At 40.9% G+C, this 12,212-nt stretch overlaps 1 protein-coding gene across 1 annotated transcript in view; it reads left to right on the top strand.

Annotated features, from left to right (window-relative positions):
* The first annotated feature begins 4,669 nt into the window (after positions 1–4,669).
* LOC119726590 (GATA-binding factor 2-like) overlaps positions 4,670–12,212 on the top strand; it is a 47,041-nt gene continuing 39,498 nt past the window's right edge. Inside the window, exon 1 of the mRNA XM_038198324.1 lies at positions 4,670–4,916. The gene's annotated coding sequence lies outside the window, so the exon portion shown is untranslated. The remainder of the gene's footprint in view (positions 4,917–12,212) is intronic.

Here is a 12,212-nt window from a genome sequence, read left to right as displayed (position 1 = left end):
CACATGAATATTTTCAAAATGGCGATGGGCTACAGGACTAGGTGGAATTGGATGGATTTTTCCCCAACATGCATCGAATTACCACTCAAAATTGAGCATAAAATAAAAAATAATGAAATAAGCTTTAATTTGATGGGTATCTCAAAACCTTGGAGAGTTGTGAGTATTTTTTGATAATATTTAGAAGTACGCGTAATTATCACTGAGGTCTATGACAGTCTGTTTACTGGTCTGCAACTTGTTAAAGGTCTCGGGTAAAATTCGAGCCGAATCCGGGTCAGGGTTTACCTTGCACTCACACTTTTCTTCTTAGTCACTTTCCGCGCCGCTTGACCCCAAAAAGTGACACTTTTATAGACAAAACAAATATGTCAATTTGACAAAGAAAAGTATCGTTATTACAAGAACAAATGTCATTTTGGCCCATAAGAGTTGTTGGGTCCAAATTCGGCTCGAATCTGACTCAGAAATTCTAAGAGCGTGTACCCAGTCAGTTCTTAAATATCAGTAAAAAAAAACCTGTCAGAATTTTAACTGTGATGTGTCTCGAGTACAATATCGAATTCGTGTAACTTTCATTCCACACAGACTAATCAGCATTAACCAGTTTTTAAAAATAAGAAATAAAAAAACACACGTGCTGTACGGGTGCTTCTTGGAGCTATAACAACTTTCCTAATTTCCAAGCGTTCACAAAATCTATCGCCTCGAAAGTGATAAAAGGCAATAAAGAACTAAATGAATAAGAATATTGGAGTCGAGCAGGGTCAGGCAACCCTCAATTAGGTAATCATGCGGTCCCAGCCCTAATATGTCGGCCCCTCTAATAAAAGTTTGGTTTATAGCGAATAAGCAGAGAGACAACAAACAGCGTGAGAAGGCGGACGCCTTTGGCTAGGCCGCCCCGGCATCGAGGGCCTGGGCCCCCGTCAGCTAGCTTCACACGACGGCCTGGTGCGGTGTTTTATATTATGTTTTCGGCTTGACCGTTTTTCTCTTTGGTCGCAGCGCAATTTCCTTAATTTCAAGCCCTCTGATGTCGCCGCTCTTCTCACAGTCTTAACTCTAATAAACGAATGGAAACAAGAACACGACCGGCCACCACGCGTGGTGCTAATACGAGGCGACTTCTCCAAGGGGTTTGAAGCCTCATAAACACGCGCTCGCGTAACACTAATTTCATACGGCTGGCCGTGCGAGCTGACTGTACGACCGGGGAACAAAAAAGAGAAGCAGAAAGAATACGAGGGGGAAAAAAATCTTCCAAAAGATGCGCTCCAGAGATCTAGATCACCAAATATTTAGCCCTAGACACGGAATCGTTTGTGTCAGGAGAATAATGAAATTAATCGCTGTCGATTATTGAATTATGTTGCACATTTGCTTAACACCTCGGTTGCGAGAGCGCAAGATGGTCTCAGTGATACCCAGTAATTTCCATGTCCCGATCGCCTCGAATCAGCAGATTTGGATCTGCGGAATGACTCTTTGAAGAAAAAAAACGGAAACAGAGCATGGAAAAAGAAATCTAGGCCCCGCGACATCAAACGCGACCTGCCTGTATGGTAAGTCAGTTTGTATTAATATACTCTCTTATACGGAAGTAGACATGACGTAGAACTATATATCGCACAAGTGGCAGCAGGGGAGGAAAGGGCAAAGTTGCCGAAACTGTTGGAACTAACTTGGTTAAGTAACCTGCCGTGAACTATTCTCTATACATACATCATAATACTCTTGAATTTTATACGTTTTATAATAAACTTACTTTGTCATGTTTCGAAAATAGCCGTCCGCTGATTAAGCAAAACAAAATTACCATCATTAAAGGGCTCATGAGATGACATTTTCTGAGGAACATATTTTGTGCAACGTTCTACTCCTTTTAAATGTATGAAACATATTTCACATCCCTTTTTGGTTAATTTTATTGAGAAGTGCACTTCTTTTAGTCATTTAAAATTGTCCATGCTTTTCCGGACAACTAAGGGAGCTTTTGCTGTAATTTCAGGAAGATACTGTTCAGTTTAGGGGTTTTCTGTTAAAATTGTGAGCCCCAAAATTTGCTTTTTGAAAATGCTTGTGAGAAAAATTGCTCATTGGATTTAATACTGCCATGTACTGACACAACAACAAATCACCCAAAAAAAAGAAAATATACGGCAGCAAAATATCCAAAATTCTGGCAACTGTTGGTGCTGAAATAGCTGTAACATTGAGGTTTCTGCCTGAAATGTCATCACACTTTTGCTCATGAATATTGAAATTCGCATTAGCATAAATCCAAAAAGGCACCAAAATACCCTTGAAAATGGCAAAACAAAAAATGGATTTTTGGAAATATTAGTGAGAAATGTTTGCTTATTGGCTTACTACCATTTACCGACACAACAACGATTCACCAGAATCCAGAAGAAAAGAAAATTTACCACAGCGAAATACATGTAGGCTATCCAAAATTCTGGCAACTTTTTTGTGCTGAAATAGCTGTAACATTGAGCTTTCTGCCTGAAAAAAATCACACTTTTACTCATGACTATTGAAATTCGCATTACCATACAAACCCAAAAAGCACCAAAATACCGTTAAAAATGGCAAAAGAAAAATTGAAAATAATTAGGTTAAATAGGACACCGTCGCGAAGGTGTATATTCAAGGATTGCATTACATTGCATGCGCCCTTTAATTTCCCGCGGTCTTACTGAGAGCTAGTCCGTGTTTTGGCCCAAAATGTTATAAATGGTTCATTCTCATTCAGATGCCTATCTCATGGCTTGCAAATCCTACCTGATTTTAAACGGGAGCTTCACCTTCGTAGTTTTGTGAACTCGGATTTGATGTGTGCTTACAAAAAAAATCGACGAAAACAGATATGCGCGGCACGCGATTTCTAAAAATTTGTGAAACAACACAGAAATGATGTCACTGAAAACATTTTGTTTAGTGACATTATTTTGTAAAAGAGGATAAATATAAACTCAATGATATAAAGTAAAATCTGTAATTTTCCTTCACGTCAGTTTAGAGTGTTTTAATTAAAGTTTCATAACTCTGTTATCACAATATTAAACATTTCATTTCATATTTTGGGAAAGCATTCCGCCTTTAAAAAAAAATAATTCCCAAATTGGTGTCGAAAAGTCGAAATGTCTTTTGAGCTGATTTGTAATTGCCGTATATTTTTTTACCCTGAAATGGCAGGTGACGGTATTTACAATCGTTTAAATAATTTTATTTACTTTCATTGAAAAAAAAACCCAACACCTCATGGCTTGCTTTTCATTTTCCCTAAATTTGTACCAAACCTTAACCGCACAAAGCATCAGGCCTGATATGGCTCACTATAGCGCCCCTTTCCTGCGCTTCATGCCTTAATCCACGCGTTCAAAACTCATTGCTGAATTTTGTCCGCGAGCGATATAGAAAGAAAAAAGAGAGAAAGAAAAAAATCGCGGCTACACAGCAAATCAAGCTAATCCAGTGGTGACAATAAAAATCGGATTTTTCATAATATATCACTTTCAAAGGGCGTCCCGGCACCGAACAATCCGGTGGGTTGAGCCGGGTCTGGAGTAAGTGTTTTGAAGTTGTGCCGCGCCGGCGCTTTTCAAGCGCCTGGATTCAAAGGGGTGCCGGCCGCGCCGGCCCGGCGTGCATTGGTTGTGCTGGCTGAGTCCTAAATGATCCTCAGCCGGGGAAAAAAGTTTATGGTTTATTAAAAAGGTTTACCTTGTTTGGCATAAAAATCAATCAAGTATGTATTGTGGAATTGGCTATGGAGTAAAGAAGGACTAATAGTAAGGATTACCAGCGTGGTAATTTTTTTCTTTTTTTCAAAGGGATGTGAGGCCTTGGGTTCTTGCAGCCACCACCGGAGGGCTTGATGGGGGAAGGACTTGGCATAGACTTGGGTAAATAGGTCATGTCGATCCGCTATCCCGCACGGGAGAACGAACGGGAGAACCAGCCAAGCGAGGCATCACTCGGGAAAAAGAAATTACGGGAACGGCGTTCTTGGTTATTGCTCAATCTGGGAAGAAAAATAACAATTATTAACTCTCCCGCTGCCGTTGATTATTCGAAAGTGTGAGACAGCTCGCAGGGAGAGAAAAGGGGGGAAATCAAAGGGGAAAAAACTGCTCGGTTACCGTGAAGCCAACCCCCACAACGCTTGCGGAGCCGCCTGCGCTATGCTGAATGCTTCCCACCTTGCCTCTATTTGTCTCCTTTTCTTGACTCCTTCCATCTCCTCGGCTGTAGGGGTTGGAACTGAACGGGGAGGCTTGGGCCCCGCGGCCCCCGCGCTCAGCTTCAGAAGAGCCGCCGTGATTCGGGCTTTTGCCCCCGCATGAAAGTCTCCGAAAAGCGATTACTTCCGCTCCAAGGACCTTCTTCAGTTGTTTAATTTTCTGTACATAAATAGGGTCCCTCTCACAAAATATGTGCGCACGCCTTTGCTCAATAGAGCACAGTCGGGCCTGGGAGGCACTGACTTATAGGTCTAGCCGCTTTCGCCTTGTGGCTGTCTTTCATTGCTAGCGCATTGGCATTGGGAAAAAGCAGTGGGCAAAAGAAAGAAAAGAAATGGGCCTCGCTTAGTACGAACAATACCACGGTAGACTATGTGTGGGTTTTTGTTGTTGTTGAGGATTCGACTCACTGGCCGAGCTGGGAAGAACAATGTTCGCTAACCCTTCAATACTGAACTGAAGAAGTTGTGGACTGTTGACTTTCATCGATGTTCTCTTCTTCGTTGAGTCACTGCAAACTATAAAGTTGCCAAAAATACACAAAAAGACGTATTTTGTGTGTGCACTCGGAACTGGACTATATTAAACAAGTTATGTTGACGTTTGAAATCGACAATTCTGTCTCGTTGTGATTTGTGGACGTTATTTTTTTGGAATTCTTTCTGGGTAAGTTGCTTTGCATATTTTCACTTTCCATATTTCTTGTAAAGCTTTCTATGAGAAATCAATGTAAATTATAACCCTTGACGACTGTTTTCACACGATTTATGTTCTCCCTTTTTCGTCACTGCTCAAGAAGCTTGTTCGTTCACGGAAAAAACAACGCTTGCCGAACGCAACGCTACAAAAAAAAGTGGCCGATGAAATCATTGATTTGACTTCCCGATTAGAAGATAATCTTCCTAAACAAACCCGGAATTATCCCTCGGTAATTATTACTGAAAGACAGCCCGTAATTCGATCTGATCTGGGCTTGAACACACAATTGGACCTTGTGGCGTATCGTCCGGCCTCCGCGACCGGCCAGTAAGGCATTATTCCTCGGCAAACATAGGCACGTGCTCCGCTCGGACAAGTTGGAAATCCAGGCGTCAATGTGGGTTGCTTTTCCCCAGTTTGAGATGATTTCTACCTGCGATTTATGCAAACATTAATGTTATGAGAACGTGGTCTCCAGCCTAGACTGGGACACGGGATTATCTCGTCGATTCTGTCAAAATGAAAGAGACGTTGTTACGCTTGCAAATTATGAGTACGGGATGTGATTTTCCTTCTTTTTCTCTCGCTTTTCCTTTACGCACAATGACGAAGCATATATATTTTCATCAAGTCGGACAAGATCTGCAAGGAAGGAGTGGTAAAATCCCATCAGTGAAAGATATACAGTGCCATCTGTGATTGGAATTCAATTAATATATCATCATTAGTGCTTTGATTGCGTTTAATTTCGTTAGCCGCTTTCGCCGCGGTTCGAGTCTGCGGAGTCGGCGGCAATTCTGTGACGGATCGACCGTGGTCACCGGCTCGATGCGCGGCGGAGCGGACGCGATTCTCGGTCGATGGGCCCACGGTCCAAAACACCCAGGAGATGTACGAAAATCGGCTCGTTAAGTAGACATGGCGAAATAAAGGTTTAACTAAGTGCAATTGAATTAGATTTGAAATCCATTTGCCATGAGTGTGATGTGCTTTTGTATTTTAATGTGAAACCTCGGAGTGCGTGCATAAACTAAGGCGGGAAAATCAACACCAATATATGTTCAAAGGTTTTTTTTAATTTTGATTGAATCAATTATCATGTAGAACTTGGTTTGTACTGCACCCACGGCTGCAGTAATGTGTGATTCGAATTCATCTTTCCAAATGATGACATTGCACGTACATGTAGTTCACGTATAATGTCTTCCCATTGTAAATTTACTTTTGTTTTAAGATTTGAAAGAAAAACGGAAAACACGAAAGGGTGGCAGCTGTTGTTGTTGTTGTTGTTGTTGTTGTAATCGTTGTTGTTGTTGTTGCTATTGTTATTGTTGCTGTTGTTGTTGCTGCTGCTGTTGCGGTTGTTGCTGTTTTTGTCGTCGTTGTTATATTTTCAATATATTTATTATGACAGAAATAATTATTATGCGGCTCTTTTATCTCCACTGGGGAAAACGAAAGCGTGTTTTATTCTATATTTCAAGGGACACATGTATTACCGTCTAATAATAAATAATGACCGTTCCTACAGCATATTCAGTAAGACGAAGAAATTACGATGTTATTTGTGTGGGTTTTTTTTGCAGTCCATTGAAAAGTTATCTTTGTCGAACGTGTCTTTTTGATTTGCAAAATTTTAACATTGAGACAATAATGTCAAATACAAATAAGGATTTGGTTAATGCAATAGTTTAGTTTAATCATTACACTACGTTATTCTAGACCTGGGAAGCAACCTATGTACACCCATGAACTTTGACCCAGAAAAGGAGCAGGAGACAATTCCCTTAGTTTCATCAAAGCGTGCGGTCTCTTTGTTTTTTTCTTGCTAAGTTAGCCCTCGCATGATGATTTTTTTCTTTCCAATTAGAAGCAGCCTGATAGGCACAGACTCGACAAATCATTTTGACTTTACCCTCTGAAGTAAGAAAAAAAGTGTATTCACCTATACTGCCTTTTTTGACGGAAACTGATTTCGAACAAGTGCAGACCCAGAAAACGCACGGCTCAATTAACACTCCAAAAGCCGCGTCCATTTCACACCAGTTTAGAGTTTTACAATCGCTGCCATACGACTGCAGTCAATCGGCCGTTTCACTGGGCTGAATCGAGCGTAAGCATTACCTGCTTATACGCTTTTGGTATTTTCTACGTTTCAGCCAAAAAAAAAATCTATTCATTTTATCCCTCTGTGGTGCCGGCTTCTTTGAGTTTATTTGAACGGCTAATGCCCCTAAGCCCCCCATATCATGGCGGGATTATCCCTAAATACTATTGTGTCGAGAGAAAAAATATTTTGGTTGAATTCTCGCCTGCATGATCAACTCCCCACGGTGCATTATTTTCCTGAGATTGGTGGTTGAGCGTGTCAGACATGTAATACGGATATTTGGTCGCGGAGCATCAAAACAGACAAAACAGATCTTGGCTCAGGTGGTTCAATATGCAGGATACGGAAATGTAGTTATACAGTATTGATCTTCAGCGGACCGACTCATCATCAGGGAGTTTGTTATTACTGTTTGACAATGCTAAATATATCAAATCCCTTGGAGATGAAAACATTCAGTGATCGGGAAGATGACAATTTAATGTTGTGACTTCAGTGGTGGAAGTACACTAAAAATTACCGCTCATACAGATGCCGACAATAACAAAACATTACACATCCGTGAAGGATTTATTAGAAGAAGGTGTTATGAACGTGAGTTATCCTTAGAAATAAAACCACATTAATGTAACATTTGCCTCTGGAGTAGGCCTGTATACATTTACGTAATTTTGTATTTACTCAAAGTGTATTAAATACTTAGTAAAAAAAAAACACAATCTCATTATTGTTTCAAACGGTCTGTTTCCGACATATTCGTATTTCTGCAGATTCTCCTGACTTGTGTTCAGTTCCACGTGCGTCGACGCAAAGAAAATATAGGGAAAAACGAAAACAAAAATAAGAATTGTACTTATTTAAAGTGTGATTGGATGCAAACTAATTATTGTTCGGACTTTATTGTGATGACCTTCCCATTTCAAATTTCGTTTGCAGTATTTGCAGTCGAAGTTTAAATGACATGTTTTTAGCATTTCGACTTAAGCAATCACAAGTGGAATTGTTTGTGACCCCACTGACTTTGACACTAGTCAAGTATTGTTAGAAATTAACTATGAGTAGTCCGTGGGTTCGAACCCGGACGGGGAACATGGTGCTTGTGTTCTTGGGCAAGGCACTTTACTACAATTACCTCTCTCCACTCAGGAGTATAAATGGGTACTTGTGAAGGTAGAGACCAGAATGCGCTGATTTCGAGCTGCTGCAGTACAATGGTATCATTCCTGATAAACAGGGATAAATAATTGTAAATCGTTTTGAAACCTTAGGTATAAAGGGCTACGTAAGCACCACATTATTATCATGATTATAAGAAGTAAACTAAATATCTGACGGTCACAATTTGGTATTGTAATTCCCATCCGACGGGTTCCATTTCTCAACGTCTTCAAGGCGTGGCACACAATCTGTGGGTAGGAGAAAACAATTCGGACACCCTTTTCTGTATAGAGGAAACCAAGTTGTGGACAGTCTTGTGGAAATAAAAAGGCTGCTAAAAAGGTGATTTGTTTTAAGGGGTGACTAGTTTAGATAGAGTCGGTTAATAAGTGAATGTTTTAATTGAATACGGGATTGATGAGTAGCCAAAATATGTATGTTAGAATAAGTCCACTGAAGTCGAGTGTGTTGTGGGAAACTTCAGAAAAGAACCTGTTAAATGGGAAATTTTGGACAAAATTCGGGATGTTCCGTTAAAGCAAAATACATTCCAGAAAATAACCCTGTTTGTTGAGAAAGGCATTTTGTTGTTACATGATTAAATGCCAGCTGGTATGGGACTTTCTGTTTTAAACGTATCAAATGTGGCTAGGTTTTATACAAAATATTAGGCCTAACTCTTCCTGTATAGTGATATGGAAAGATGGAGAAAATATATTGATGGTTGTACCTTTTTTCTGCAACCCATGCAATTCAGCACTGTTATGAAGCTATCTGAACCGGCCCGCATTTTTGTCCTTTGTTAATTTGCTACGAGCTTCGCATAATGGGTTCGCTCAGTTCTTAAAATACTTTGTTATGTAACTCTTATTACTCTGTGTGTTATAAATGGGCTGGGCTCCGGGCACGCGATGTCTGTGTCCCTCAACGTGCCATCGGGTTGCTCGGGCCCACGAAGCTGTATTCGAACAAGTTGTTAAATTGTTTGAGTTGTTTTAATTAAACTTTTTAAAGATAGTTGGTTTTGTTCTGCAAACCTGTCTTCAACTGTCTATCTGTTCGTGGTGTCGATCCCCAATGGGGTGTGGCGGCCATGCCACACCGCGCTGCCACACGGCCATAACAGCACTAATTAAAGTTTGATTTTTTTTTCATTTATACAAGAACTAGTTCAGCAATTGAAATGTCAATGATTGTAAAACTCGAAAGTTGAATGATTAGCTCGTGCTGAGAGTTTGCAACCAGTCGTTCATGGACCTTCGGCTTGGCTGGCCCCGGTGTTGTTGACTGTGAACGCGGCCTTAACGGAGGTCAGGTACGGTCATTTTCAGAGACGAGAGAGAAAAAAAGGAAATGAAACAAGTTCAACCGAGAACAAGCAAAATGAAGGGGAAAAACGAACTGGGAGGGAAGTGTTCCATCTTGGTGTCAAACTGATTCAAACGGAGAGCCACGGACCGACCTGCACCCAGCCAAGCGACCGGCGCGGCACCTAGCTGCCTTTGTCCGCCCGGACAATGAGCAATTTTCTCCTTTCCACGTCGAACAGAGGCCTATTTCATGGGTGAACTACATCAATCCCGCACTGTTTTATTTGACCAGACAGGGTTAGAATATGAGCAGAAACCTCTCGGCCTAGTTAACCATGACCGAAACAAGTTCAGGCTCTGATAATTCCTTCAACCCGATCCACACCATTATTTGAATAAGGCCTACCTTCCCTTAAAACAGCAGGCGCCCAAAAAAAATACGGAAAGCAAATAAATATGTTTACATGGGTTTCATGTTTAGAGCGCCATGGCAAAAGTACACGGAGTACCAAGGAATAAAGCGCATGCAGAAAGCGCGTTCATTGTGGCGGTTATTGAGTAAATTAGTCCCGCGTTCCTTTCTCCGTTACAATTGGGAAAATTGAAATCGGTTTTTGTTGACTATGATTGCGCTCAATTCAATTTCTATTCTTCTTCCCCGCCTCGAGGCCGATACAGCCAGCCACCGCCGCACCGGTGCGGTGAGACACTCAGATGAAAAAGCCGCGCAGAACCTTACGCGATCACATGGCGGGCCAGGATCGGACATGTTCAAGACAGAAAAAAAACCTGGCCTAAAGAGTCTTCAAGATAAATGTATAAACATGTGATTCCACACTTCTGAAGCTGGTTTTACGCCGGGACTGAGGGCGAAGATTCCCCACTAGACAATCAGCCTTCTCACTGTATAACACTCTCCCTTCGCCGGTTCAATCGGTAAGTCGCTGGCCAATTAAGGCCCCCTACCGTACTGCACCCGTCAAGTACTATCTTGTCAAATTGCTCATCGGCTCAAGGCAGATGCGGCCTACTCGCGTTTAATGCATAACCTAGCACTATTTTTTTTTGCTCACAGGATACATTTTGTTTATAAAACGGCGCATTTCGCAGTGCAAGGCCTTCCTTCTAAAATATTAAAAGTAAATTCAATTTTCGAAGGCTTGAAGCCGCAAGCAACATGAAACTTATTTCATCACGTTAATATTTAGTGCCCGCCCTTCTTGGTTGTGTTTCCCTTGGTCAATTTCACCCCACCACCTATATTGCTTTTGCTTCCTTTGTTGTGTTTATTTAATATGTGGACTTCTGGTAAATAAAGCCTCAATCAGTGATACGAAAGGCACTTTTCTCTACACTCGTGGTATAAATGCCTTGCATTGCAACCATCGTTGTGGTGCGCGCTTTTGTTGCAAGAGTCTGTAGACGGCTTCTACAAACACTGAGTTAAAATGGAAAAAAAACAAAAAAACATATGCTTCAGAATGTAAATATCATAGGAATTGTACTTTTTAGGGGGGGGGGGCAAGTAAACCTAAAAATAGAATTAAAGATAAAACTTTAAATAAGGTCAAAAATGTAAACATGACTGCAAAACGAGTACATGTTGGTCTGGCATACTTTTCCACCAAATACATGTATATAACATACAATATGCCTGCGAACTATTTTCAGTGTTAAAGTGAAAATACAACATTTGCAAACATCAAGAAATAAAACTACCAAATCATTTTGAAATACCTTGCTGGACTGTTAGTGAATGACAGTGTAAAGCATCCTGTAAAATCATGGCACCTGGTATACTGTCATTTTCAAGAAAAGTGGTATTTTTGTATCAATTTCCAACGCTGGTCGGCCGACCAGCGTTGGAAAACACTGGCTTTTTTTCAAATACTGGACCCAATTGACCATCGCACTTGTTTGCAATCGATTACACACCTATGAACGGGTACAAGCCAGCTAGACGGGTTCTCTGACCTTACAATTCCCCAATCCCCAATGTATGTAAACTGCTCTGTTTCTTCTTATATGGAGTCAGGGAACCAGACTACAGGAAAATGATTGTTTTTCTTGGTTTTTGTAGCATTTTCGAACCCAAAACCTCAAAAAAGTCAGTGTAACTATATTTGCTATATATTTCCAACCCCCCAATTCCATCCATTTCTGAAAATTACAGCAAAAGCAAATGATGTATATTCCCTTTAAAGGTGAACGTTCGACCCGAATTCGCCCTTTCTGGCTCTAACGATTTTACAATAGCCTGAAAGATCACTTAGAACATAAACCTACACTATTATACCTTGAATATCTGCGTTTTTTAATTGTTACAGTCGCGCGAAGGAATTTTTGGGGTATGAAACTTTGGTCCTCGAAAAATCGAACAGTAAGAGTGCTAGTCTTGATTCCAGTTACGCATGATTCCTTTCGAAAACATTGCTTCAAACACGCACGCTCTCTCATTATTTGGACATGACTTTTCACGGAGAATATTGCCGCTTGCTTGGCGTTCCAGCAGCGCTCGTCTGACACTGACCGATTTGTCTCATAATTCGATGGCATTAATCGCTGGTGGAATTACGTACAGGCGAGGGGAGAAAATAGCTGCTGCGTCGGACATGTGTTTTTGTTTTCGTAAGTTTTCAAGACGTTACCTGTGACCAAGATCTTTAAGATACAGGGCATCCCAAA

Source organism: Patiria miniata, unplaced genomic scaffold (assembly GCF_015706575.1).
Source record: "Patiria miniata isolate m_02_andy unplaced genomic scaffold, ASM1570657v1 HiC_scaffold_2, whole genome shotgun sequence".
Taxonomy (NCBI): Eukaryota; Metazoa; Echinodermata; class Asteroidea; order Valvatida; family Asterinidae; genus Patiria; species Patiria miniata.
This window is presented reverse-complemented; position numbering and strand designations above follow the sequence as displayed.